At 38.6% G+C, this 26,298-nt stretch overlaps 20 non-coding genes across 20 annotated transcripts; 13 read left to right on the top strand and 7 right to left on the bottom strand.

Annotated features, from left to right (window-relative positions):
- Positions 1 to 98: 98 nt before the first annotated feature.
- Positions 99 to 185, top strand: trnay-gua (transfer RNA tyrosine (anticodon GUA)). Its single transcript is given in 2 exon segments — positions 99 to 135; positions 150 to 185. It is a non-coding gene; the product is annotated as a tRNA-Tyr (tRNA).
- Positions 186 to 300: 115 nt separating this feature from the next.
- trnae-cuc (transfer RNA glutamic acid (anticodon CUC)) lies at positions 301 to 372 on the bottom strand. Its single transcript has one exon. It is a non-coding gene; the product is annotated as a tRNA-Glu (tRNA).
- A 3,294-nt stretch (positions 373 to 3,666) lies between these two features.
- Positions 3,667 to 3,738, top strand: trnae-uuc (transfer RNA glutamic acid (anticodon UUC)). The gene has a single exon. It is a non-coding gene; the product is annotated as a tRNA-Glu (tRNA).
- Positions 3,739 to 3,857: 119 nt separating this feature from the next.
- Positions 3,858 to 3,944, top strand: trnay-gua (transfer RNA tyrosine (anticodon GUA)). Its single transcript is given in 2 exon segments — positions 3,858 to 3,894; positions 3,909 to 3,944. It is a non-coding gene; the product is annotated as a tRNA-Tyr (tRNA).
- A 115-nt stretch (positions 3,945 to 4,059) lies between these two features.
- Positions 4,060 to 4,131, bottom strand: trnae-cuc (transfer RNA glutamic acid (anticodon CUC)). Its single transcript has one exon. It is a non-coding gene; the product is annotated as a tRNA-Glu (tRNA).
- A 3,294-nt stretch (positions 4,132 to 7,425) lies between these two features.
- On the top strand, positions 7,426 to 7,497 carry trnae-uuc (transfer RNA glutamic acid (anticodon UUC)). Its single transcript has one exon. It is a non-coding gene; the product is annotated as a tRNA-Glu (tRNA).
- Positions 7,498 to 7,616: 119 nt separating this feature from the next.
- On the top strand, positions 7,617 to 7,703 carry trnay-gua (transfer RNA tyrosine (anticodon GUA)). The gene is given in 2 exon segments: positions 7,617 to 7,653; positions 7,668 to 7,703. It is a non-coding gene; the product is annotated as a tRNA-Tyr (tRNA).
- A 115-nt stretch (positions 7,704 to 7,818) lies between these two features.
- On the bottom strand, positions 7,819 to 7,890 carry trnae-cuc (transfer RNA glutamic acid (anticodon CUC)). The gene has a single exon. It is a non-coding gene; the product is annotated as a tRNA-Glu (tRNA).
- A 3,178-nt stretch (positions 7,891 to 11,068) lies between these two features.
- On the top strand, positions 11,069 to 11,140 carry trnae-uuc (transfer RNA glutamic acid (anticodon UUC)). Its single transcript has one exon. It is a non-coding gene; the product is annotated as a tRNA-Glu (tRNA).
- A 119-nt stretch (positions 11,141 to 11,259) lies between these two features.
- On the top strand, positions 11,260 to 11,346 carry trnay-gua (transfer RNA tyrosine (anticodon GUA)). The gene is given in 2 exon segments: positions 11,260 to 11,296; positions 11,311 to 11,346. It is a non-coding gene; the product is annotated as a tRNA-Tyr (tRNA).
- Positions 11,347 to 11,461: 115 nt separating this feature from the next.
- On the bottom strand, positions 11,462 to 11,533 carry trnae-cuc (transfer RNA glutamic acid (anticodon CUC)). The gene has a single exon. It is a non-coding gene; the product is annotated as a tRNA-Glu (tRNA).
- Positions 11,534 to 14,828: 3,295 nt separating this feature from the next.
- On the top strand, positions 14,829 to 14,900 carry trnae-uuc (transfer RNA glutamic acid (anticodon UUC)). The gene has a single exon. It is a non-coding gene; the product is annotated as a tRNA-Glu (tRNA).
- A 119-nt stretch (positions 14,901 to 15,019) lies between these two features.
- trnay-gua (transfer RNA tyrosine (anticodon GUA)) lies at positions 15,020 to 15,106 on the top strand. The gene is given in 2 exon segments: positions 15,020 to 15,056; positions 15,071 to 15,106. It is a non-coding gene; the product is annotated as a tRNA-Tyr (tRNA).
- Positions 15,107 to 15,221: 115 nt separating this feature from the next.
- trnae-cuc (transfer RNA glutamic acid (anticodon CUC)) lies at positions 15,222 to 15,293 on the bottom strand. Its single transcript has one exon. It is a non-coding gene; the product is annotated as a tRNA-Glu (tRNA).
- Positions 15,294 to 21,697: 6,404 nt separating this feature from the next.
- Positions 21,698 to 21,769, top strand: trnae-uuc (transfer RNA glutamic acid (anticodon UUC)). Its single transcript has one exon. It is a non-coding gene; the product is annotated as a tRNA-Glu (tRNA).
- Positions 21,770 to 21,888: 119 nt separating this feature from the next.
- trnay-gua (transfer RNA tyrosine (anticodon GUA)) lies at positions 21,889 to 21,975 on the top strand. The gene is given in 2 exon segments: positions 21,889 to 21,925; positions 21,940 to 21,975. It is a non-coding gene; the product is annotated as a tRNA-Tyr (tRNA).
- A 115-nt stretch (positions 21,976 to 22,090) lies between these two features.
- On the bottom strand, positions 22,091 to 22,162 carry trnae-cuc (transfer RNA glutamic acid (anticodon CUC)). The gene has a single exon. It is a non-coding gene; the product is annotated as a tRNA-Glu (tRNA).
- A 3,295-nt stretch (positions 22,163 to 25,457) lies between these two features.
- Positions 25,458 to 25,529, top strand: trnae-uuc (transfer RNA glutamic acid (anticodon UUC)). Its single transcript has one exon. It is a non-coding gene; the product is annotated as a tRNA-Glu (tRNA).
- A 119-nt stretch (positions 25,530 to 25,648) lies between these two features.
- trnay-gua (transfer RNA tyrosine (anticodon GUA)) lies at positions 25,649 to 25,735 on the top strand. Its single transcript is given in 2 exon segments — positions 25,649 to 25,685; positions 25,700 to 25,735. It is a non-coding gene; the product is annotated as a tRNA-Tyr (tRNA).
- Positions 25,736 to 25,850: 115 nt separating this feature from the next.
- trnae-cuc (transfer RNA glutamic acid (anticodon CUC)) lies at positions 25,851 to 25,922 on the bottom strand. Its single transcript has one exon. It is a non-coding gene; the product is annotated as a tRNA-Glu (tRNA).
- Positions 25,923 to 26,298: the final 376 nt, after the last annotated feature.

Below are 26,298 nucleotides of genomic sequence, written 5' to 3'. Positions count from 1 at the left end.
CTTAATCGAAACAACCAGCATGTATGTCTGTAGCAGTTTTAGCCAGTGGCGGAGATTCAGCCACCTGATATGTTGAGGTTCTGTCCCCAATCAGTGTGCCTTCGATAGCTCAGCTGGAAGAGCGGAGGACTGTAGGTGGCAAGTTGGCAATCCTTAGGTCGCTGGTTCAACTCCGGCTCGAAGGAGTTCTTTTTCACACATAAACTTTTCCTTGGCCCTGCTTCTCGAAGAGGGCGTCAGCGCTTGAGTTAGTAGTTCGCCATTTTACAATCACGGCCGCCGGTGGTGGGCAAAAACTCATTCCCTGAACGGGAATCGAACCCGGGCCGCGGCGGTGAGAGCGCCGAATCCTAACCACTAGACCACCAGGGAAAGTCTGCTGACGACTTGCCCTCAAGCCTGGCTGTGGCCTTTACCCGATTTTGCAGCAAGACCACTAATACTTGTATTTTACTCCAGGAGAGGAGACGTCACCGACCCTGGCAAACTGACAAACTGTCACAGACTCTGTAGGAATATCCTAACAACACCACAACTTGCCATGAAAACAAAAACAATAAGATCGCCAACCTGCATCTCGAAGGTTTTTAAAGCAGTTTTTTGCAGACGTCTGTGGCCCTGGATCCCAGTTCTTCCACTGAGAAACTGTCACAGGCTCTGTAGTAATATCCTAACAACACCACAACTTAACATTTATTTTATTTTATTTCCTTTATTTTTCCAGGAAGGTCCCATTGAGATTAAAATAAATCCCTTCCTCCAGGGAGTCCTGGCCAAGATGGCCACACTACAAATCACACACAAACACATATAAAACATTCCAGAAAGTCAGGGCACAACATTCATCATAAATCAAGTAAAACAACAGCATGATTCAATCATTGTATGCTGCAGTAAAATTTTTTAATACATTCAAAGGAGGAATTGTTTCAGGAGGGACAGTAGCTTGAAATTCATTCCACAGCCATGGAGCATAGTAGGAGAAAGATGATTTACCATGCTCTGAATGTACCCTAGGTACTACTAATTTAATCCCATTAGATGATCTAGTGCTATAGTTCTTTCTACATAAACATAGAAGACTAGTAATGTCATTTGGAAGTCTACCCATCAATGTCTTTACAATAAATTCTAACATATGGGATTTCCTTCTTTGATATAAAGAGGACCAACCCAAATAGTTGTGCAGCAAACAATGATGAGTACGTGAACAAGAATTTGTTATAAAACGCAGTGCAGCATGATAAACGCCATCCAGCCTTTTCAATAAATATGTAGACGCATGCATGTAAACAACATCACCATAGTCTAAAATAGGTAAAATAGTACTCTGTATTATTCTCTTTCTAGCTATAAAGGAAAAACATTTTTTTTCCCGAAAAAGAAAACCCAGTCTTGGTTTAAGCCTTTTCACCAAGTAATTAATGTGAACATCAAAGGCTAACTTCTCATCGAGCCATATTCCTAAATATTTATAAGTTGGTACTCTTTCTATATGTAAACCCTCAATAGTCAGAATAGGCATAACAGTAGACATAGAACGGCTACGTGTAAAAAGAATATACTTCGTTTTATTTACATTTAAAACTAATTTTAGTTTCAACAAAGTAAGCTGAAAAGTATAAAAAGAATCCTTAAGAATTTCAATAGCCTGAGACACAGAGGATGCAGTGGAGTAAATAATTGTATCGTCAGCATAAAAATGTAGCTTTGCGGATTGTATTCTCTGCCCCAATTCATTAATAAAAATAGAAAAAAGAAATGGTGCCAATAAAGAACCTTGCGGGACACCCTTCCTGACTATTACCATGGATGAGGTGTAATTATCTACAGCAACACATTGAGTTCTATCCGATAAATAATTTTTAAACCAACTCACAGCCGAATTATCGAGGCCAACACTTTTAAGCCTCCGTAACAGTAAAACATGATCCACTAAGTCAAACGCTTTTGTCAAATAAAAAAATAAGGCCGCACAATGTTGTCTATTATCGAGAACAGTAATTAAATCATGTAGTAGCTGTTATCGTACTATGGCCCGCTCTAAATCCTGACTGAAATGCGTTGTAAATATCATGACTAAGTAGATATTCTTTCATTTGATCATTTATAATAGATTCAAAAACTTTTGCTAAAACCGGTAATTTAGAAATCGGACGATAATTATTCAAATCGGAAGGATCGCCTCCTTTTAATAAAGGCATAACCATAGCCGATTTCCAAGATGGTGGAATTACATTAGTGGATAGACTCAAATTAAAAATCGATGCAATAGGTTCGGCAATAATATCTGCTGACAATTTTTAAAAAATTGGTTCAATTTGGTCAGACCCACCTGATTTCTTACAGTCTAAATTTCGGAGTAGTTTACGAACTTGGGACGGCAATACAGGGGCAAAAGAAAATAAATCTGATTCACTATTAGTCAACTCATCAGTTCTCTGTTCATCAAGGACCAAGGAATTGTCTGTTATCAAACCAGCTGAAATAAAATTACTATTAAACGTATTAACAATATCAGCCTTGTCTGTAATCAATCTTTGATTCAATTTTAAAACTTTTGGAAGATTAGTGGATGTATTTGATCCTATAAAAGATTTCGTTAATTTCCAAAATTTAGAAGGACAATTCATGTTATCATTAATCAGGTTTAAATAATACTGACTCTTCGAACTTTATATTAATTTTGTACACTTATTTCGTAATAATCTATATTGAGACCAGTCCTCCTCACCATTTGTTTTCTTTGCTTTAGACCAAGCCACGTTTCTTTGCTTAATAAGATTAGAGACGGATTGATTGAACCAAATATTATTTCTACCTCTCACCCGAAATCTACGTAAAGGAGCATGTTTATCACAAATTTCTAGAAAAATAGATTTGAAATAATCCCAAGCATCAACCACATCAGGTATAATTGAAACCAACTGTAAATCACTATTATATAGATCATGCAAAAAAGCCTGTACATTAAAATTTTTAAATTGACGTTTAAGATTTGAATTGAGAATTGAGATCCCCAACATGTGAGGCCTCCATCTTGAAGGTTTTTGTAGCAGGCCCCTCATCTGACCCCTTCCTGATGTTGGGTCCAGGTCTGTTAATAGCATGAGAAAAAGTAGATGTCATCACAGGCCTCTGCCCAGTCGAAAACCAACAGATGGCGTGTAAGCTCACGGACACCTGATCAGGGGGCCAGTGGTGCAATGGATAAAGCGTCTGACTACGGATCAGAAGATTCTAGGTTCGACTCCTGGCTGGCTCGCTCTGCCTCGTTTACTATGCTGTCAGCCCTTAGCCGTTTTATTAACCCATAGTTTTTGTTATTATTATTATTGGATTGATTGAGAAATATTAAAAATTGACAGTCCAACAATAGGCTGCTTTGTCAGTAGGATAACGGTTACCATACAATACTATGCGTCTTTTAAAATGCATTGCATGAGTACTGTCACAAGGACATTGCTTTACGACCAGTTTGTACTGTCTATTATACCATCGCAAGAATGGGAGGAAACTGAGCCCCTCATGAGGCAAATGAGAGCTCCCTCTGTTGAGCCTGATGAAATTGAATTCAGTAAACAATCCCTTCGGATCATTCCCATGTTCTTAAAGGGGACGGTCACACACTAGAAGTAAAAGGGTCTGCTCCAGGCATAAGGAAGATCCCATATGGTCTAGCGGTCAGGATTCCTGGTTTTCACCCAGGCGGCCCGGGTTCGACTCCCGGTATGGGAAGATCGGGTTGTCTTTGCATCACTTAATCGAAACAACCAGCATGTATGTCTGTAGCAGTTTTAGCCAGTGGCGGAGATTCAGCCACCTGATATGTTGAGGTTCTGTCCCCAATCAGTGTGCCTTCGATAGCTCAGCTGGAAGAGCGGAGGACTGTAGGTGGCAAGTTGGCAATCCTTAGGTCGCTGGTTCAACTCCGGCTCGAAGGAGTTCTTTTTCACACATAAACTTTTCCTTGGCCCTGCTTCTCGAAGAGGGCGTCAGCGCTTGAGTTAGTAGTTCGCCATTTTACAATCACGGCCGCCGGTGGTGGGCAAAAACTCATTCCCTGAACGGGAATCGAACCCGGGCCGCGGCGGTGAGAGCGCCGAATCCTAACCACTAGACCACCAGGGAAAGTCTGCTGACGACTTGCCCTCAAGCCTGGCTGTGGCCTTTACCCGATTTTGCAGCAAGACCACTAATACTTGTATTTTACTCCAGGAGAGGAGACGTCACCGACCCTGGCAAACTGACAAACTGTCACAGACTCTGTAGGAATATCCTAACAACACCACAACTTGCCATGAAAACAAAAACAATAAGATCGCCAACCTGCATCTCGAAGGTTTTTAAAGCAGTTTTTTGCAGACGTCTGTGGCCCTGGATCCCAGTTCTTCCACTGAGAAACTGTCACAGGCTCTGTAGTAATATCCTAACAACACCACAACTTAACATTTATTTTATTTTATTTCCTTTATTTTTCCAGGAAGGTCCCATTGAGATTAAAATAAATCCCTTCCTCCAGGGAGTCCTGGCCAAGATGGCCACACTACAAATCACACACAAACACATATAAAACATTCCAGAAAGTCAGGGCACAACATTCATCATAAATCAAGTAAAACAACAGCATGATTCAATCATTGTATGCTGCAGTAAAAATTTTTAATACATTCAAAGGAGGAATTGTTTCAGGAGGGACAGTAGCTTGAAATTCATTCCACAGCCATGGAGCATAGTAGGAGAAAGATGATTTACCATGCTCTGAATGTACCCTAGGTACTACTAATTTAATCCCATTAGATGATCTAGTGCTATAGTTCTTTCTACATAAACATAGAAGACTAGTAATGTCATTTGGAAGTCTACCCATCAATGTCTTTACAATAAATTCTAACATATGGGATTTCCTTCTTTGATATAAAGAGGACCAACCCAAATAGTTGTGCAGCAAACAATGATGAGTACGTGAACAAGAATTTGTTATAAAACGCAGTGCAGCATGATAAACGTCATCCAGCCTTTTCAATAAATATGTAGACGCATGCATGTAAACAACATCACCATAGTCTAAAATAGGTAAAATAGTACTCTGTATTATTCTCTTTCTAGCTATAAAGGAAAAACATTTTTTTTCCCGAAAAAGAAAACCCAGTCTTGGTTTAAGCCTTTTCACCAAGTAATTAATGTGAACATCAAAGGCTAACTTCTCATCGAGCCATATTCCTAAATATTTATAAGTTGGTACTCTTTCTATATGTAAACCCTCAATAGTCAGAATAGGCATAACAGTAGACATAGAACGGCTACGTGTAAAAAGAATATACTTCGTTTTATTTACATTTAAAACTAATTTTAGTTTCAACAAAGTAAGCTGAAAAGTATAAAAAGAATCCTTAAGAATTTCAATAGCCTGAGACACAGAGGATGCAGTGGAGTAAATAATTGTATCGTCAGCATAAAAATGTAGCTTTGCGGATTGTATTCTCTGCCCCAATTCATTAATAAAAATAGAAAAAAGAAATGGTGCCAATAAAGAACCTTGCGGGACACCCTTCCTGACTATTACCATGGATGAGGTGTAATTATCTACAGCAACACATTGAGTTCTATCCGATAAATAATTTTTAAACCAACTCACAGCCGAATTATCGAGGCCAACACTTTTAAGCCTCCGTAACAGTAAAACATGATCCACTAAGTCAAACGCTTTTGTCAAATAAAAAAATAAGGCCGCACAATGTTGTCTATTATCGAGAGCAGTAATTAAATCATGTAGTAGCTGTTATCGTACTATGGCCCGCTCTAAATCCTGACTGAAATGCGTTGTAAATATCATGACTAAGTAGATATTCTTTCATTTGATCATTTATAATAGATTCAAAAACTTTTGCTAAAACCGGTAATTTAGAAATCGGACGATAATTATTCAAATCGGAAGGATCGCCTCCTTTTAATAAAGGCATAACCATAGCCGATTTCCAAGATGGTGGAATTACATTAGTGGATAGACTCAAATTAAAAATCGATGCAATAGGTTCGGCAATAATATCTGCTGACAATTTTTAAAAAATTGGTTCAATTTGGTCAGACCCACCTGATTTCTTACAGTCTAAATTTCGGAGTAGTTTACGAACTTGGGACGGCAATACAGGGGCAAAAGAAAATAAATCTGATTCACTATTAGTCAACTCATCAGTTCTCTGTTCATCAAGGACCAAGTAATTGTCTGTTATCAAACCAGCTGAAATAAAATTACTATTAAACGTATTAACAATATCAGCCTTGTCTGTAATCAATCTTTGATTCAATTTTAAAACTTTTGGAAGATTAGTGGATGTATTTGATCCTATAAAAGATTTCGTTAATTTCCAAAATTTAGAAGGACAATTCATGTTATCATTAATCAGGTTTAAATAATACTGACTCTTCGAACTTTATATTAATTTTGTACACTTATTTCGTAATAATCTATATTGAGACCAGTCCTCCTCACCATTTGTTTTCTTTGCTTTAGACCAAGCCACGTTTCTTTGCTTAATAAGATTAGAGACGGATTGATTGAACCAAATATTATTTCTACCTCTCACCCGAAATCTACGTAAAGGAGCATGTTTATCACAAATTTCTAGAAAGATAGATTTGAAATAATCCCAAGCATCAACCACATCAGGTATAATTGAAACCAACTGTAAATCACTATTATATAGATCATGCAAAAAAGCCTGTACATTAAAATTTTTAAATTGACGTTTAAGATTTGAATTGAGAATTGAGATCCCCAACATGTGAGGCCTCCATCTTGAAGGTTTTTGTAGCAGGCCCCTCATCTGACCCCTTCCTGATGTTGGGTCCAGGTCTGTTAATAGCATGAGAAAAAGTAGATGTCATCACAGGCCTCTGCCCAGTCGAAAACCAACAGGTGGCGTGTAAGCTCACGGACACCTGATCAGGGGGTCAGTGGTGCAATGGATAAAGCGTCTGACTACGGATCAGAAGATTCTAGGTTCGACTCCTGGCTGGCTCGCTCTGCCTCGTTTACTATGCTGTCAGCCCTTAGCCGTTTTATTAACCCATAGTTTTTGTTATTATTATTATTGGATTGATTGAGAAATATTAAAAATTGACAGTCCAACAATAGGCTGCTTTGTCAGTAGGATAACGGTTACCATACAATACTATGCGTCTTTTAAAATGCATTGCATGAGTACTGTCACAAGGACATTGCTTTACGACCAGTTTGTACTGTCTATTATACCATCGCAAGAATGGGAGGAAACTGAGCCCCTCATGAGGCAAATGAGAGCTCCCTCTGTTGAGCCTGATGAAATTGAATTCAGTAAACAATCCCTTCGGATCATTCCCATGTTCTTAAAGGGGACGGTCACACACTAGAAGTAAAAGGGTCTGCTCCAGGCATAAGGAAGATCCCATATGGTCTAGCGGTCAGGATTCCTGGTTTTCACCCAGGCGGCCCGGGTTCGACTCCCGGTATGGGAAGATCGGGTTGTCTTTGCATCACTTAATCGAAACAACCAGCATGTATGTCTGTAGCAGTTTTAGCCAGTGGCGGAGATTCAGCAACCTGATATGTTGAGGTTCTGTCCCCAATCAGTGTGCCTTCGATAGCTCAGCTGGAAGAGCGGAGGACTGTAGGTGGCAAGTTGGCAATCCTTAGGTCGCTGGTTCAACTCCGGCTCGAAGGAGTTCTTTTTCACACATAAACTTTTCCTTGGCCCTGCTTCTCGACGAGGGTGTTAGCGCTTGAGTTCGTATTTCGCCATTTTACAATCACGGCCGCCGGTGGTGGGCAAAAACTCATTCCCTGACCGGGAATCGAACCCGGGCCGCGGCGGTGAGAGCGCCGAATCCTAACCACTAGACCACCAGGGAAAGTCTGCTGACGACTTGCCCACAAGCCTGGCTGTGGCCTTTACCCGATTTTGCAGCAAGACCACTAATACTTGTATTTTACTCCAGGAGAGGAGACGTCACCGACCCTGGCAAACTGACAAACTGTCACAGACTCTGTAGGAATATCCTAACAACACCACAACTTGCCATGAAAACAAAAACAATAAGATCGCCAACCTGCATCTCGAAGGTTTTTAAAGCAGTTTTTTGCAGACGTCTGTGGCCCTGGATCCCAGTTCTTCCACTGAGAAACTGTCACAGGCTCTGTAGTAATATCCTAACAACACCACAACTTAACATGTATTTTATTTTATTTCCTTTATTTTTCCAGGAAGGTCCCATTGAGATTAAAAGAAATCCCTTCCTCCAGGGAGTCCTGGCCAAGATGGCCACACTACAAATCACACACAAACACATATAAAACATTCCAGAAAGTCAGGGCACAACATTCATCATAAATCAAGTAAAACAACAGCATGATTCAATCATTGTATGCTGCAGTAAAAATTTTTAATACATTCAAAGGAGGAATTGTTTCAGGAGGGACAGTAGCTTCAAATTCATTCCACAGCCATGGAGCATAGTAGGAGAAAGATGATTTACCATGCTCTGAATGTACCCTAGGTACTACTAATTTAATCCCATTAGATGATCTAGTGCTATAGTTCTTTCTACATAAACATAGAAGACTAGTAATGTCATTTGGAAGTCTACCCATCAATGTCTTTACAATAAATTCTAACATATGGGATTTCCTTCTTTGATATAAAGAGGACCAACCCAAATAGTTGTGCAGCAAACAATGATGAGTACGTGAACAAGAATTTGTTATAAAACGCAGTGCAGCATGATAAACGCCATCCAGCCTTTTCAATAAATATGTAGACGCATGCATGTAAACAACATCACCATAGTCTAAAATAGGTAAAATAGTACTCTGTATTATTCTCTTTCTAGCTATAAAGGAAAAACATTTTTTTTCCCGAAAAAGAAAACCCAGTCTTGGTTTAAGCCTTTTCACCAAGTAATTAATGTGAACATCAAAGGCTAACTTCTCATCGAGCCATATTCCTACATATTTATAAGTTGGTACTCTTTCTATATGTAAACCCTCAATAGTCAGAATAGGCATAACAGTAGACATAGAACGGCTACGTGTAAAAAGAATATACTGGCTAAAAACTAAAATAAAAATGTAGCTTTGCGGATTGTATTCTCTGCCCCAATTCATTAATAAAAATAGAAAAAAGAAATGGTGCCAATAAAGAACCTTGCGGGACACCCTTCCTGACTATTACCATGGATGAGGTGTAATTATCTACAGCAACACATTGAGTTCTATCCGATAAATAATTTTTAAACCAACTCACAGCCGAATTATCGAGGCCAACACTTTTAAGCCTCCGTAACAGTAAAACATGATCCACTAAGTCAAACGCTTTTGTCAAATAAAAAAATAAGGCAGCACAATGTTGTCTATTATCGAGAGCAGTAATTAAATCATGTAGTAGCTGTTATCGTACTATGGCCCGCTCTAAATCCTGACTGAAATGCGTTGTAAATATCATGACTAAGTAGATATTCTTTCATTTGATCATTTATAATAGATTCAAAAACTTTTGCTAAAACCGGTAATTTAGAAATCGGACGATAATTATTCAAATCGGAAGGATCGCCTCCTTTTAATAAAGGCATAACCATAGCCGATTTCCAAGATGGTGGAATTACATTAGTGGATAGACTCAAATTAAAAATCGATGCAATAGGTTCGGCAATAATATCTGCTGACAATTTTTAAAAAATTGGTTCAATTTGGTCAGACCCACCTGATTTCTTACAGTCTAAATTTCGGAGTAGTTTACGAACTTGGGACGGCAATACAGGGGCAAAAGAAAATAAATCTGATTCACTATTAGTCAACTCATCAGTTCTCTGTTCATCAAGGACCAAGGAATTGTCTGTTATCAAACCAGCTGAAATAAAATTACTATTAAACGTATTAACAATATCAGCCTTGTCTGTAATCAATCTTTGATTCAATTTTAAAACTTTTGGAAGATTAGTGGATGTATTTGATCCTATAAAAGATTTCGTTAATTTCCAAAATTTAGAAGGACAATTCATGTTATCATTAATCAGGTTTAAATAATACTGACTCTTCGAACTTTATATTAATTTTGTACACTTATTTCGTAATAATCTATATTGAGACCAGTCCTCCTCACCATTTGTTTTCTTTGCTTTAGACCAAGCCACGTTTCTTTGCTTAATAAGATTAGAGACGGATTGATTGAACCAAATATTATTTCTACCTCTCACCCGAAATCTACGTAAAGGAGCATGTTTATCACAAATTTCTAGAAAGATAGATTTGAAATAATCCCAAGCATCAACCACATCAGGTATAATTGAAACCAACTGTAAATCACTATTATATAGATCATGCAAAAAAGCCTGTACATTAAAATTTTTAAATTGACGTTTAAGATTTGAATTGAGAATTGAGATCCCCAACATGTGAGGCCTCCATCTTGAAGGTTTTTGTAGCAGGCCCCTCATCTGACCCCTTCCTGATGTTGGGTCCAGGTCTGTTAATAGCATGAGAAAAAGTAGATGTCATCACAGGCCTCTGCCCAGTCGAAAACCAACAGATGGCGTGTAAGCTCACGGACACCTGATCAGGGGGCCAGTGGTGCAATGGATAAAGCGTCTGACTACGGATCAGAAGATTCTAGGTTCGACTCCTGGCTGGCTCGCTCTGCCTCGTTTACTATGCTGTCAGCCCTTAGCCGTTTTATTAACCCATAGTTTTTGTTATTATTATTATTGGATTGATTGAGAAATATTAAAAATTGACAGTCCAACAATAGGCTGCTTTGTCAGTAGGATAACGGTTACCATACAATACTATGCGTCTTTTAAAATGCATTGCATGAGTACTGTCACAAGGACATTGCTTTACGACCAGTTTGTACTGTCTATTATACCATCGCAAGAATGGGAGGAAACTGAGCCCCTCATGAGGCAAATGAGAGCTCCCTCTGTTGAGCCTGATGAAATTGAATTCAGTAAACAATCCCTTCGGATCATTCCCATGTTCTTAAAGGGGACGGTCACACACTAGAAGTAAAAGGGTCTGCTCCAGGCATAAGGAAGATCCCATATGGTCTAGCGGTCAGGATTCCTGGTTTTCACCCAGGCGGCCCGGGTTCGACTCCCGGTATGGGAAGATCGGGTTGTCTTTGCATCACTTAATCGAAACAACCAGCATGTATGTCTGTAGCAGTTTTAGCCAGTGGCGGAGATTCAGCAACCTGATATGTTGAGGTTCTGTCCCCAATCAGTGTGCCTTCGATAGCTCAGCTGGAAGAGCGGAGGACTGTAGGTGGCAAGTTGGCAATCCTTAGGTCGCTGGTTCAACTCCGGCTCGAAGGAGTTCTTTTTCACACATAAACTTTTCCTTGGCCCTGCTTCTCGACGAGGGTGTTAGCGCTTGAGTTCGTATTTCGCCATTTTACAATCACGGCCGCCGGTGGTGGGCAAAAACTCATTCCCTGACCGGGAATCGAACCCGGGCCGCGGCGGTGAGAGCGCCGAATCCTAACCACTAGACCACCAGGGAAAGTCTGCTGACGACTTGCCCACAAGCCTGGCTGTGGCCTTTACCCGATTTTGCAGCAAGACCACTAATACTTGTATTTTACTCCAGGAGAGGAGACGTCACCGACCCTGGCAAACTGACAAACTGTCACAGACTCTGTAGGAATATCCTAACAACACCACAACTTGCCATGAAAACAAAAACAATAAGATCGCCAACCTGCATCTCGAAGGTTTTTAAAGCAGTTTTTTGCAGACGTCTGTGGCCCTGGATCCCAGTTCTTCCACTGAGAAACTGTCACAGGCTCTGTAGTAATATCCTAACAACACCACAACTTAACATGTATTTTATTTTATTTCCTTTATTTTTCCAGGAAGGTCCCATTGAGATTAAAAGAAATCCCTTCCTCCAGGGAGTCCTGGCCAAGATGGCCACACTACAAATCACACACAAACACATATAAAACATTCCAGAAAGTCAGGGCACAACATTCATCATAAATCAAGTAAAACAACAGCATGATTCAATCATTGTATGCTGCAGTAAAAATTTTTAATACATTCAAAGGAGGAATTGTTTCAGGAGGGACAGTAGCTTCAAATTCATTCCACAGCCATGGAGCATAGTAGGAGAAAGATGATTTACCATGCTCTGAATGTACCCTAGGTACTACTAATTTAATCCCATTAGATGATCTAGTGCTATAGTTCTTTCTACATAAACATAGAAGACTAGTAAGGTAATTTGGAAGTCTACCCATCAATGTCTTTACAATAAATTCTAACATATGGGATTTCCTTCTTTGATATAAAGAGGACCAACCCAAATAGTTGTGCAGCAAACAATGATGAGTACGTGAACAAGAATTTGTTATAAAACGCAGTGCAGCATGATAAACGCCATCCAGCCTTTTCAATAAATATGTAGACGCATGCATGTAAACAACATCACCATAGTCTAAAATAGGTAAAATAGTACTCTGTATTATTCTCTTTCTAGCTATAAAGGAAAAACATTTTTTTTCCCGAAAAAGAAAACCCAGTCTTGGTTTAAGCCTTTTCACCAAGTAATTAATGTGAACATCAAAGGCTAACTTCTCATCGAGCCATATTCCTACATATTTATAAGTTGGTACTCTTTCTATATGTAAACCCTCAATAGTCAGAATAGGCATAACAGTAGACATAGAACGGCTACGTGTAAAAAGAATATACTTCGTTTTATTTACATTTAAAACTAATTTTAGTTTCAACAAAGTAAGCTGAAAAGTATAAAAAGAATCCTTAAGAATTTCAATAGCCTGAGACACAGAGGATGCAGTGGAGTAAATAATTGTATCGTCAGCATAAAAATGTAGCTTTGCGGATTGTATTCTCTGCCCCAATTCATTAATAAAAATAGAAAAAAGAAATGGTGCCAATAAAGAACCTTGCGGGACACCCTTCCTGACTATTACCATGGATGAGGTGTAATTATCTACAGCAACACATTGAGTTCTATCCGATAAATAATTTTTAAACCAACTCACAGCCGAATTATCGAGGCCAACACTTTTAAGCCTCCGTAACAGTAAAACATGATCCACTAAGTCAAACGCTTTTGTCAAATAAAAAAATAAGGCAGCACAATGTTGTCTATTATCGAGAGCAGTAATTAAATCATGTAGTAGCTGTTATCGTACTATGGCCCGCTCTAAATCCTGACTGAAATGCGTTGTAAATATCATGACTAAGTAGATATTCTTTCATTTGATCATTTATAATAGATTCAAAAACTTTTGCTAAAACCGGTAATTTAGAAATCGGACGATAATTATTCAAATCGGAAGGATCGCCTCCTTTTAATAAAGGCATAACCATAGCCGATTTCCAAGATGGTGGAATTACATTAGTGGATAGACTCAAATTAAAAATCGATGCAATAGGTTCGGCAATAATATCTGCTGACAATTTTTAAAAAAATTGGTTCAATTTGGTCAGACCCACCTGATTTCTTACAGTCTAAATTTCGGAGTAGTTTACGAACTTGGGACGGCAATACAGGGGCAAAAGAAAATAAATCTGATTCACTATTAGTCAACTCATCAGTTCTCTGTTCATCAAGGACCAAGGAATTGTCTGTTATCAAACCAGCTGAAATAAAATTACTATTAAACGTATTAACAATATCAGCCTTGTCTGTAATCAATCTTTGATTCAATTTTAAAACTTTTGGAAGATTAGTGGATGTATTTGATCCTATAAAAGATTTCGTTAATTTCCAAAATTTAGAAGGACAATTCATGTTATCATTAATCAGGTTTAAATAATACTGACTCTTCGAACTTTATATTAATTTTGTACACTTATTTCGTAATAATCTATATTGAGACCAGTCCTCCTCACCATTTGTTTTCTTTGCTTTAGACCAAGCCACGTTTCTTTGCTTAATAAGATTAGAGACGGATTGATTGAACCAAATATTATTTCTACCTCTCACCCGAAATCTACGTAAAGGAGCATGTTTATCACAAATTTCTAGAAAGATAGATTTGAAATAATCCCAAGCATCAACCACATCAGGTATAATTGAAACCAACTGTAAATCACTATTATATAGATCATGCAAAAAAGCCTGTACATTAAAATTTTTAAATTGACGTTTAAGATTTGAATTGAGAATTGAGATCCCCAACATGTGAGGCCTCCATCTTGAAGGTTTTTGTAGCAGGCCCCTCATCTGACCCCTTCCTGATGTTGGGTCCAGGTCTGTTAATAGCATGAGAAAAAGTAGATGTCATCACAGGCCTCTGCCCAGTCGAAAACCAACAGGTGGCGTGTAAGCTCACGGACACCTGATCAGGGGGCCAGTGGTGCAATGGATAAAGCGTCTGACTACGGATCAGAAGATTCTAGGTTCGACTCCTGGCTGGCTCGCTCTGCCTCGTTTACTATGCTGTCAGCCCTTAGCCGTTTTATTAACCCATAGTTTTTGTTATTATTATTATTGGATTGATTGAGAAATATTAAAAATTGACAGTCCAACAATAGGCTGCTTTGTCAGTAGGATAACGGTTACCATACAATACTATGCGTCTTTTAAAATGCATTGCATGAGTACTGTCACAAGGACATTGCTTTACGACCAGTTTGTACTGTCTATTATACCATCGCAAGAATGGGAGGAAACTGAGCCCCTCATGAGGCAAATGAGAGCTCCCTCTGTTGAGCCTGATGAAATTGAATTCAGTAAACAATCCCTTCGGATCATTCCCATGTTCTTAAAGGGGACGGTCACACACTAGAAGTAAAAGGGTCTGCTCCAGGCATAAGGAAGATCCCATATGGTCTAGCGGTCAGGATTCCTGGTTTTCACCCAGGCGGCCCGGGTTCGACTCCCGGTATGGGAAGATCGGGTTGTCTTTGCATCACTTAATCGAAACAACCAGCATGTATGTCTGTAGCAGTTTTAGCCAGTGGCGGAGATTCAGCAACCTGATATGTTGAGGTTCTGTCCCCAATCAGTGTGCCTTCGATAGCTCAGCTGGAAGAGCGGAGGACTGTAGGTGGCAAGTTGGCAATCCTTAGGTCGCTGGTTCAACTCCGGCTCGAAGGAGTTCTTTTTCACACATAAACTTTTCCTTGGCCCTGCTTCTCGACGAGGGTGTTAGCGCTTGAGTTCGTATTTCGCCATTTTACAATCACGGCCGCCGGTGGTGGGCAAAAACTCATTCCCTGACCGGGAATCGAACCCGGGCCGCGGCGGTGAGAGCGCCGAATCCTAACCACTAGACCACCAGGGAAAGTCTGCTGACGACTTGCCCTCAAGCCTGGCTGTGGCCTTTACCCGATTTTGCAGCAAGACCACTAATACTTGTATTTTACTCCAGGAGAGGAGACGTCACCGACCCTGGCAAACTGACAAACTGTCACAGACTCTGTAGGAATATCCTAACAACACCACAACTTGCCATGAAAACAAAAACAATAAGATCGCCAACCTGCATCTCGAAGGTTTTTAAAGCAGTTTTTTGCAGACGTCTGTGGCCCTGGATCCCAGTTCTTCCACTGAGAAACTGTCACAGGCTTTGTAGTAATATCCTAACAACACCACAACTTAACATGTATTTTATTTTATTTCCTTTATTTTTCCAGGAAGGTCCCATTGAGATTAAAAGAAATCCCTTCCTCCAGGGAGTCCTGGCCAAGATGGCCACACTACAAATCACACACAAACACATATAAAACATTCCAGAAAGTCAGGGCACAACATTCATCATAAATCAAGTAAAACAACAGCATGATTCAATCATTGTATGCTGCAGTAAAAAATTTTAATACATTCAAAGGAGGAATTGTTTCAGGAGGGACAGTAGCTTCAAATTCATTCCACAGCCATGGAGCATAGTAGGAGAAAGATGATTTACCATGCTCTGAATGTACCCTAGGTACTACTAATTTAATCCCATTAGATGATCTAGTGCTATAGTTCTTTCTACATAAACATAGAAGACTAGTAATGTAATTTGGAAGTCTACCCATCAATGTCTTTACAATAAATTCTAACATATGGGATTTCCTTCTTTGATATAAAGAGGACCAACCCAAATAGTTGTGCAGCAAACAATGATGAGTACGTGAACAAGAATTTGTTATAAAACGCAGTGCAGCATGATAAACGCCATCCAGCCTTTTCAATAAATATGTAGACGCATGCATGTAAACAACATCACCATAGTCTAAAATAGGTAAAATAGTACTCTGTATTATTCTCTTTCTAGCTATAAAGGAAAAACATTTTTTTTCCCGAAAAAGAAAACCCAGTCTTGGTTTAAGCCTTTTCACCAAGTAATTAATGTGAACATCAAAGGCTAACTTCTCATCGAGCCATATTCCTACATATTTATAAGTTGGTACTCTTTCTATATGTAAACCCTCAATAGTCAGAATAGGCATAACAGTAGACATAGAACGGCTACGTGTAAAAAGAATATACTTCGTTTTATTTACATTTAAAACTAATTTTAGTTTCAACAAAGTAAGCTGAAAAGTATAAAAAGAATCCTTAAGAATTTCAATAGCCTGAGACACAGAGGATGCAGTGGAGTAAATAATTGTATCGTCAGCATAAAAATGTAGCTTTGCGGATTGTATTCTCTGCCCCAATTCATTAATAAAAATAGAAAAAAGAAATGGTGCCAATAAAGAACCTTGCGGGACACCCTTCCTGACTATTACCATGGATGAGGTGTAATTATCTACAGCAACACATTGAGTTCTATCCGATAAATAATTTTTAAACCAACTCACAGCCGAATTATCGAGGCCAACACTTTTAAGCCTCCGTAACAGTAAAACATGATCCACTAAGTCAAACGCTTTTGTCAAATAAAAAAATAAGGCAGCACAATGTTGTCTATTATCGAGAGCAGTAATTAAATCATGTAGTAGCTGTTATCGTACTATGGCCCGCTCTAAATCCTGACTGAAATGCGTTGTAAATATCATGACTAAGTAGATATTCTTTCATTTGATCATTTATAATAGATTCAAAAACTTTTGCTAAAACCGGTAATTTAGAAATCGGACGATAATTATTCAAATCGGAAGGATCGCCTCCTTTTAATAAAGGCATAACCATAGCCGATTTCCAAGATGGTGGAATTACATTAGTGGATAGACTCAAATTAAAAATCGATGCAATAGGTTCGGCAATAATATCTGCTGACAATTTTTAAAAAATTGGTTCAATTTGGTCAGACCCACCTGATTTCTTACAGTCTAAATTTCGGAGTAGTTTACGAACTTGGGACGGCAATACAGGGGCAAAAGAAAATAAATCTGATTCACTATTAGTCAGCTCATCAGTTCTCTGTTCATCAAGGACCAAGGAATTGTCTGTTATCAAACCAGCTGAAATAAAATTACTATTAAACGTATTAATTCATCATAAATCAAGTAAAACAACAGCATGATTCAATCATTGTATGCTGCAGTAAAAATTTTTAATACATTCAAAGGAGGAATTGTTTCAGGAGGGACAGTAGCTTGAAATTCATTCCACAGCCATGGAGCATAGTAGGAGAAAGATGATTTACCATGCTCTGAATGTACCCTAGGTACTACTAATTTAATCCCATTAGATGATCTAGTGCTATAGTTCTTTCTACATAAACATAGAAGACTAGTAATGTAATTTGGAAGTCTACCCATCAATGTCTTTACAATAAATTCTAACATATGGGATTTCCTTCTTTGATATAAAGAGGACCAACCCAAATAGTTGTGCAGCAAACAATGATGAGTACGTGAACAAGAATTTGTTATAAAACGCAGTGCAGCATGATAAACGCCATCCAGCCTTTTCAATAAATATGTAGACGCATGCATGTAAACAACATCACCATAGTCTAAAATAGGTAAAATAGTACTCTGTATTATTCTCTTTCTAGCTATAAAGGAAAAACATTTTTTTTCCCGAAAAAGAAAACCCAGTCTTGGTTTAAGCCTTTTCACCAAGTAATTAATGTGAACATCAAAGGCTAACTTCTCATCGAGCCATATTCCTACATATTTATAAGTTGGTACTCTTTCTATATGTAAACCCTCAATAGTCAGAATAGGCATAACAGTAGACATAGAACGGCTACGTGTAAAAAGAATATACTGGCTAAAAACTAAAATAAAAATGTAGCTTTGCGGATTGTATTCTCTGCCCCAATTCATTAATAAAAATAGAAAAAAGAAATGGTGCCAATAAAGAACCTTGCGGGACACCCTTCCTGACTATTACCATGGATGAGGTGTAATTATCTACAGCAACACATTGAGTTCTATCCGATAAATAATTTTTAAACCAACTCACAGCCGAATTATCGAGGCCAACACTTTTAAGCCTCCGTAACAGTAAAACATGATCCACTAAGTCAAACGCTTTTGTCAAATAAAAAAATAAGGCAGCACAATGTTGTCTATTATCGAGAGCAGTAATTAAATCATGTAGTAGCTGTTATCGTACTATGGCCCGCTCTAAATCCTGACTGAAATGCGTTGTAAATATCATGACTAAGTAGATATTCTTTCATTTGATCATTTATAATAGATTCAAAAACTTTTGCTAAAACCGGTAATTTAGAAATCGGACGATAATTATTCAAATCGGAAGGATCGCCTCCTTTTAATAAAGGCATAACCATAGCCGATTTCCAAGATGGTGGAATTACATTAGTGGATAGACTCAAATTAAAAATCGATGCAATAGGTTCGGCAATAATATCTGCTGACAATTTTTAAAAAATTGGTTCAATTTGGTCAGACCCACCTGATTTCTTACAGTCTAAATTTCGGAGTAGTTTACGAACTTGGGACGGCAATACAGGGGCAAAAGAAAATAAATCTGATTCACTATTAGTCAACTCATCAGTTCTCTGTTCATCAAGGACCAAGGAATTGTCTGTTATCAAACCAGCTGAAATAAAATTACTATTAAACGTATTAATTCATCATAAATCAAGTAAAACAACAGCATGATTCAATCATTGTATGCTGCAGTAAAAATTTTTAATACATTCAAAGGAGGAATTGTTTCAGGAGGGACAGTAGCTTGAAATTCATTCCACAGCCATGGAGCATAGTAGGAGAAAGATGATTTACCATGCTCTGAATGTACCCTAGGTACTACTAATTTAATCCCATTAGATGATCTAGTGCTATAGTTCTTTCTACATAAACATAGAAGACTAGTAATGTAATTTGGAAGTCTACCCATCAATGTCTTTACAATAAATTCTAACATATGGGATTTCCTTCTTTGATATAAAGAGGACCAACCCAAATAGTTGTGCAGCAAACAATGATGAGTACGTGAACAAGAATTTGTTATAAAACGCAGTGCAGCATGATAAACGCCATCCAGCCTTTTCAATAAATATGTAGACGCATGCATGTAAACAACATCACCATAGTCTAAAATAGGTAAAATAGTACTCTGTATTATTCTCTTTCTAGCTATAAAGGAAAAACATTTTTTTTCCCGAAAAAGAAAACCCAGTCTTGGTTTAAGCCTTTTCACCAAGTAATTAATGTGAACATCAAAGGCTAACTTCTCATCGAGCCATATTCCTACATATTTATAAGTTGGTACTCTTTCTATATGTAAACCCTCAATAGTCAGAATAGGCATAACAGTAGACATAGAACGGCTACGTGTAAAAAGAATATACTGGCTAAAAACTAAAATAAAAATGTAGCTTTGCGGATTGTATTCTCTGCCCCAATTCATTAATAAAAATAGAAAAAAGAAATGGTGCCAATAAAGAACCTTGCGGGACACCCTTCCTGACTATTACCATGGATGAGGTGTAATTATCTACAGCAACACATTGAGTTCTATCCGATAAATAATTTTTAAACCAACTCACAGCCGAATTATCGAGGCCAACACTTTTAAGCCTCCGTAACAGTAAAACATGATCCACTAAGTCAAACGCTTTTGTCAAATAAAAAAATAAGGCAGCACAATGTTGTCTATTATCGAGAGCAGTAATTAAATCATGTAGTAGCTGTTATCGTACTATGGCCCGCTCTAAATCCTGACTGAAATGCGTTGTAAATATCATGACTAAGTAGATATTCTTTCATTTGATCATTTATAATAGATTCAAAAACTTTTGCTAAAACCGGTAATTTAGAAATCGGACGATAATTATTCAAATCGGAAGGATCGCCTCCTTTTAATAAAGGCATAACCATAGCCGATTTCCAAGATGGTGGAATTACATTAGTGGATAGACTCAAATTAAAAATCGATGCAATAGGTTCGGCAATAATATCTGCTGACAATTTTTAAAAAATTGGTTCAATTTGGTCAGACCCACCTGATTTCTTACAGTCTAAATTTCGGAGTAGTTTACGAACTTGGGACGGCAATACAGGGGCAAAAGAAAATAAATCTGATTCACTATTAGTCAACTCATCAGTTCTCTGTTCATCAAGGACCAAGGAATTGTCTGTTATCAAACCAGCTGAAATAAAATTACTATTAAACGTATTAACAATATCAGCCTTGTCTGTAATCAATCTTTGATTCAATTTTAAAACTTTTGGAAGATTAGTGGATGTATTTGATCCTATAAAAGATTTCGTTAATTTCCAAAATTTAGAAGGACAATTCATGTTATCATTAATCAGGTTTAAATAATACTGACTCTTCGAACTTTATATTAATTTTGTACACTTATTTCGTAATAATCTATATTGAGACCAGTCCTCCTCACCATTTGTTTTCTTTGCTTTAGACCAAGCCACGTTTCTTTGCTTAATAAGATTAGAGACGGATTGATTGAACCAAATATTATTTCTACCTCTCACCCGAAATCTACGTAAAGGAGCATGTTTATCACAAATTTCTAGAAAGATAGATTTGAAATAATCCCAAGCATCAACCACATCAGGTATAATTGAAACCAACTGTAAATCACTATTATATAGATCATGCAAAAAAGCCTGTACATTAAAATTTTTAAATTGACGTTTAAGATTTGAATTGAGAATTGAGATCCCCAACATGTGAGGCCTCCATCTTGAAGGTTTTTGTAGCAGGCCCCTCATCTGACCCCTTCCTGATGTTGGGTCCAGGTCTGTTAATAGCATGAGAAAAAGTAGATGTCATCACAGGCCTCTGCCCAGTCGAAAACCAACAGGTGGCATGTAAGCTCACGGACACCTGATCAGGGGGCCAGTGGTGCAATGGATAAAGCGTCTGACTACGGATCAGAAGATTCTAGGTTCGACTCCTGGCTGGCTCGCTCTGCCTCGTTTACCATGCTGTCAGCCCTTAGCCGTTTTATTAACCCATAGTTTTTGTTATTATTATTATTGGATTGATTGAGAAATATTAAAAATTGACAGTCCAACAATAGGCTGCTTTGTCAGTAGGATAACGGTTACCATACAATACTATGCGTCTTTTAAAATGCATTGCATGAGTACTGTCACAAGGACATTGCTTTACGACCAGTTTGTACTGTCTATTATACCATCGCAAGAATGGGAGGAAACTGAGCCCCTCATGAGGCAAATGAGAGCTCCCTCTGTTGAGCCTGAGGAAATTGAATTCAGTAAACAATCCCTTCGGATCATTCCCATGTTCTTAAAGGGGACGGTCACACACTAGAAGTAAAAGGGTCTGCTCCAGGCATAAGGAAGATCCCATATGGTCTAGCGGTCAGGATTCCTGGTTTTCACCCAGGCGGCCCGGGTTCGACTCCCGGTATGGGAAGATCGGGTTGTCTTTGCACCACTTAATCGAAACAACCAGCATGTATGTCTGTAGCAGTTTTAGCCAGTGGCGGAGATTCAGCAACCTGATATGTTGAGGTTCTGTCCCCAAGCAGTGTGCCTTCGATAGCTCAGCTGGAAGAGCGGAGGACTGTAGGTGGCAAGTTGGCAATCCTTAGGTCGCTGGTTCAACTCCGGCTCGAAGGAGTTCTTTTTCACACATAAACTTTTCCTTGGCCCTGCTTCTCGACGAGGGTGTTAGCGCTTGAGTTCGTATTTCGCCATTTTACAATCACGGCCGCCGGTGGTGGGCAAAAACTCATTCCCTGACCGGGAATCGAACCCGGGCCGCGGCGGTGAGAGCGCCGAATCCTAACCACTAGACCACCAGGGAAAGTCTGCTGACAACTTGCCCTCAAGCCTGGCTGTGGCCTTTACCCGATTTTGCAGCAAGACCACTAATACTTGTATTTTACTCCAGGAGAGGAGACGTCACCGACCCTGGCAAACTGACAAACTGTCACAGACTCTGTAGGAATATCCTAACAACACCACAACTTGCCATGAAAACAAAAACAATAAGATCGCCAACCTGCATCTCGAAGGTTTTTAAAGCAGTTTTTTGCAGACGTCTGTGGCCCTGGATCCCAGTTCTTCCACTGAGAAACTGTCACAGGCTCTGTAGTAATATCCTAACAACACCACAACTTAACATGTATTTTATTTTATTTCCTTTATTTTTCCAGGAAGGTCCCATTGAGATTAAAATAAATCTCTTCCTCCAGGGAGTCCTGGCCAAGATGGCCACACTACAAATCACACACAAACACATATAAAACATTCCAGAAAGTCAGGGCACAACATTCATCATAAATCAAGTAAAACAACAGCATGATTCAATCATTGTATGCTGCAGTAAAATTTTTTAATACATTCAAAGGAGGAATTGTTTCAGGAGGGACAGTAGCTTGAAATTCATTCCACAGCCATGGAGCATAGTAGGAGAAAGATGATTTACCATGCTCTGAATGTACCCTAGGTACTACTAATTTAATCCCATTAGATGATCTAGTGCTATAGTTCTTTCTACATAAACATAGAAGACTAGTAATGTAATTTGGAAGTCTACCCATCAATGTCTTTACAATAAATTCTAACATATGGGATTTCCTTCTTTGATATAAAGAGGACCAACCCAAATAGTTGTGCAGCAAACAATGATGAGTACGTGAACAAGAATTTGTTATAAAACGCAGTGCAGCATGATAAACGCCATCCAGCCTTTTCAATAAATATGTAGACGCATGCATGTAAACAACATCACCATAGTCTAAAATAGGTAAAATAGTACTCTGTATTATTCTCTTTCTAGCTATAAAGGAAAAACATTTTTTTTCCCGAAAAAGAAAACCCAGTCTTGGTTTAAGCCTTTTCACCAAGTAATTAATGTGAACATCAAAGGCTAACTTCTCATCGAGCCATATTCCTACATATTTATAAGTTGGTACTCTTTCTATATGTAAACCCTCAATAGTCAGAATAGGCATAACAGTAGACATAGAACGGCTACGTGTAAAAAGAATATACTTCGTTTTATTTACATTTAAAACTAATTTTAGTTTCAACAAAGTAAGCTGAAAAGTATAAAAAGAATCCTTAAGAATTTCAATAGCCTGAGACACAGAGGATGCAGTGGAGTAAATAATTGTATCGTCAGCATAAAAATGTAGCTTTGCGGATTGTATTCTCTGCCCCAATTCATTAATAAAAATAGAAAAAAGAAATGGTGCCAATAAAGAACCTTGCGGGACACCCTTCCTGACTATTACCATGGATGAGGTGTAATTATCTACAGCAACACATTGAGTTCTATCCGATAAATAATTTTTAAACCAACTCACAGCCGAATTATCGAGGCCAACACTTTTAAGCCTCCGTAACAGTAAAACATGATCCACTAAGTCAAACGCTTTTGTCAAATAAAAAAATAAGGCAGCACAATGTTGTCTATTATCGAGAGCAGTAATTAAATCATGTAGTAGCTGTTATCGTACTATGGCCCGCTCTAAATCCTGACTGAAATGCGTTGTAAATATCATGACTAAGTAGATATTCTTTCATTTGATCATTTATAATAGATTCAAAAACTTTTGCTAAAACCGGTAATTTAGAAATCGGACGATAATTATTCAAATCGGAAGGATCGCCTCCTTTTAATAAAGGCATAACCATAGCCGATTTCCAAGATGGTGGAATTACATTAGTGGATAGACTCAAATTAAAAATCGATGCAATAGGTTCGGCAATAATATCTGCTGACAATTTTTAAAAAAATTGGTTCAATTTGGTCAGACCCACCTGATTTCTTACAGTCTAAATTTCGGAGTAGTTTACGAACTTGGGACGGCAATACAGGGGCAAAAGAAAATAAATCTGATTCACTATTAGTCAACTCATCAGTTCTCTGTTCATCAAGGACCAAGGAATTGTCTGTTATCAAACCAGCTGAAATAAAATTACTATTAAACGTATTAACAATATCAGCCTTGTCTGTAATCAATCTTTGATTCAATTTTAAAACTTTTGGAAGATTAGTGGATGTATTTGATCCTATAAAAGATTTCGTTAATTTCCAAAATTTAGAAGGACAATTCATGTTATCATTAATCAGGTTTAAATAATACTGACTCTTCGAACTTTATATTAATTTTGTACACTTATTTCGTAATAATCTATATTGAGACCAGTCCTCCTCACCATTTGTTTTCTTTGCTTTAGACCAAGCCACGTTTCTTTGCTTAATAAGATTAGAGACGGATTGATTGAACCAAATATTATTTCTACCTCTCACCCGAAATCTACGTAAAGGAGCATGTTTATCACAAATTTCTAGAAAGATAGATTTGAAATAATCCCAAGCATCAACCACATCAGGTATAATTGAAACCAACTGTAAATCACTATTATATAGATCATGCAAAAAAGCCTGTACATTAAAATTTTTAAATTGACGTTTAAGATTTGAATTGAGAATTGAGATCCCCAACATGTGAGGCCTCCATCTTGAAGGTTTTTGTAGCAGGCCCCTCATCTGACCCCTTCCTGATGTTGGGTCCAGGTCTGTTAATAGCATGAGAAAAAGTAGATGTCATCACAGGCCTCTGCCCAGTCGAAAACCAACAGGTGGCGTGTAAGCTCACGGACACCTGATCAGGGGGCCAGTGGTGCAATGGATAAAGCGTCTGACTACGGATCAGAAGATTCTAGGTTCGACTCCTGGCTGGCTCGCTCTGCCTCGTTTACTATGCTGTCAGCCCTTAGCCGTTTTATTAACCCATAGTTTTTGTTATTATTATTATTGGATTGATTGAGAAATATTAAAAATTGACAGTCCAACAATAGGCTGCTTTGTCAGTAGGATAACGGTTACCATACAATACTATGCGTCTTTTAAAATGCATTGCATGAGTACTGTCACAAGGACATTGCTTTACGACCAGTTTGTACTGTCTATTATACCATCGCAAGAATGGGAGGAAACTGAGCCCCTCATGAGGCAAATGAGAGCTCCCTCTGTTGAGCCTGATGAAATTGAATTCAGTAAACAATCCCTTCGGATCATTCCCATGTTCTTAAAGGGGACGGTCACACACTAGAAGTAAAAGGGTCTGCTCCAGGCATAAGGAAGATCCCATATGGTCTAGCGGTCAGGATTCCTGGTTTTCACCCAGGCGGCCCGGGTTCGACTCCCGGTATGGGAAGATCGGGTTGTCTTTGCATCACTTAATCGAAACAACCAGCATGTATGTCTGTAGCAGTTTTAGCCAGTGGCGGAGATTCAGCAACCTGATATGTTGAGGTTCTGTCCCCAATCAGTGTGCCTTCGATAGCTCAGCTGGAAGAGCGGAGGACTGTAGGTGGCAAGTTGGCAATCCTTAGGTCGCTGGTTCAACTCCGGCTCGAAGGAGTTCTTTTTCACACATAAACTTTTCCTTGGCCCTGCTTCTCGACGAGGGTGTTAGCGCTTGAGTTCGTATTTCGCCATTTTACAATCACGGCCGCCGGTGGTGGGCAAAAACTCATTCCCTGACAGGGAATCGAACCCGGGCCGCGGCGGTGAGAGCGCCGAATCCTAACCACTAGACCACCAGGGAAAGTCTGCTGACGACTTGCCCTCAAGCCTGGCTGTGGCCTTTACCCGATTTTGCAGCAAGACCACTAATACTTGTATTTTACTCCAGGAGAGGAGACGTCACCGACCCTGGCAAACTGACAAACTGTCACAGACTCTGTAGGAATATCCTAACAACACCACAACTTGCCATGAAAACAAAAACAATAAGATCGCCAACCTGCATCTCGAAGGTTTTTAAAGCAGTTTTTTGCAGACGTCTGTGGCCCTGGATCCCAGTTCTTCCACTGAGAAACTGTCACAGGCTCTGTAGTAATATCCTAACAACACCACAACTTAACATGTATTTTATTTTATTTCCTTTATTTTTCCAGGAAGGTCCCATTGAGATTAAAAGA

The sequence above is a fragment of the Siphateles boraxobius genome, unplaced genomic scaffold (assembly GCF_051911475.1).
Source record: "Siphateles boraxobius isolate OS27281-9 unplaced genomic scaffold, OSU_SipBor_1 77, whole genome shotgun sequence".
Classification (NCBI taxonomy): domain Eukaryota; kingdom Metazoa; phylum Chordata; class Actinopteri; order Cypriniformes; family Leuciscidae; genus Siphateles; species Siphateles boraxobius.
The sequence above is the reverse complement of the archived record's forward strand: the minus strand, read 5'-3'. Positions and strand labels throughout refer to the sequence as shown.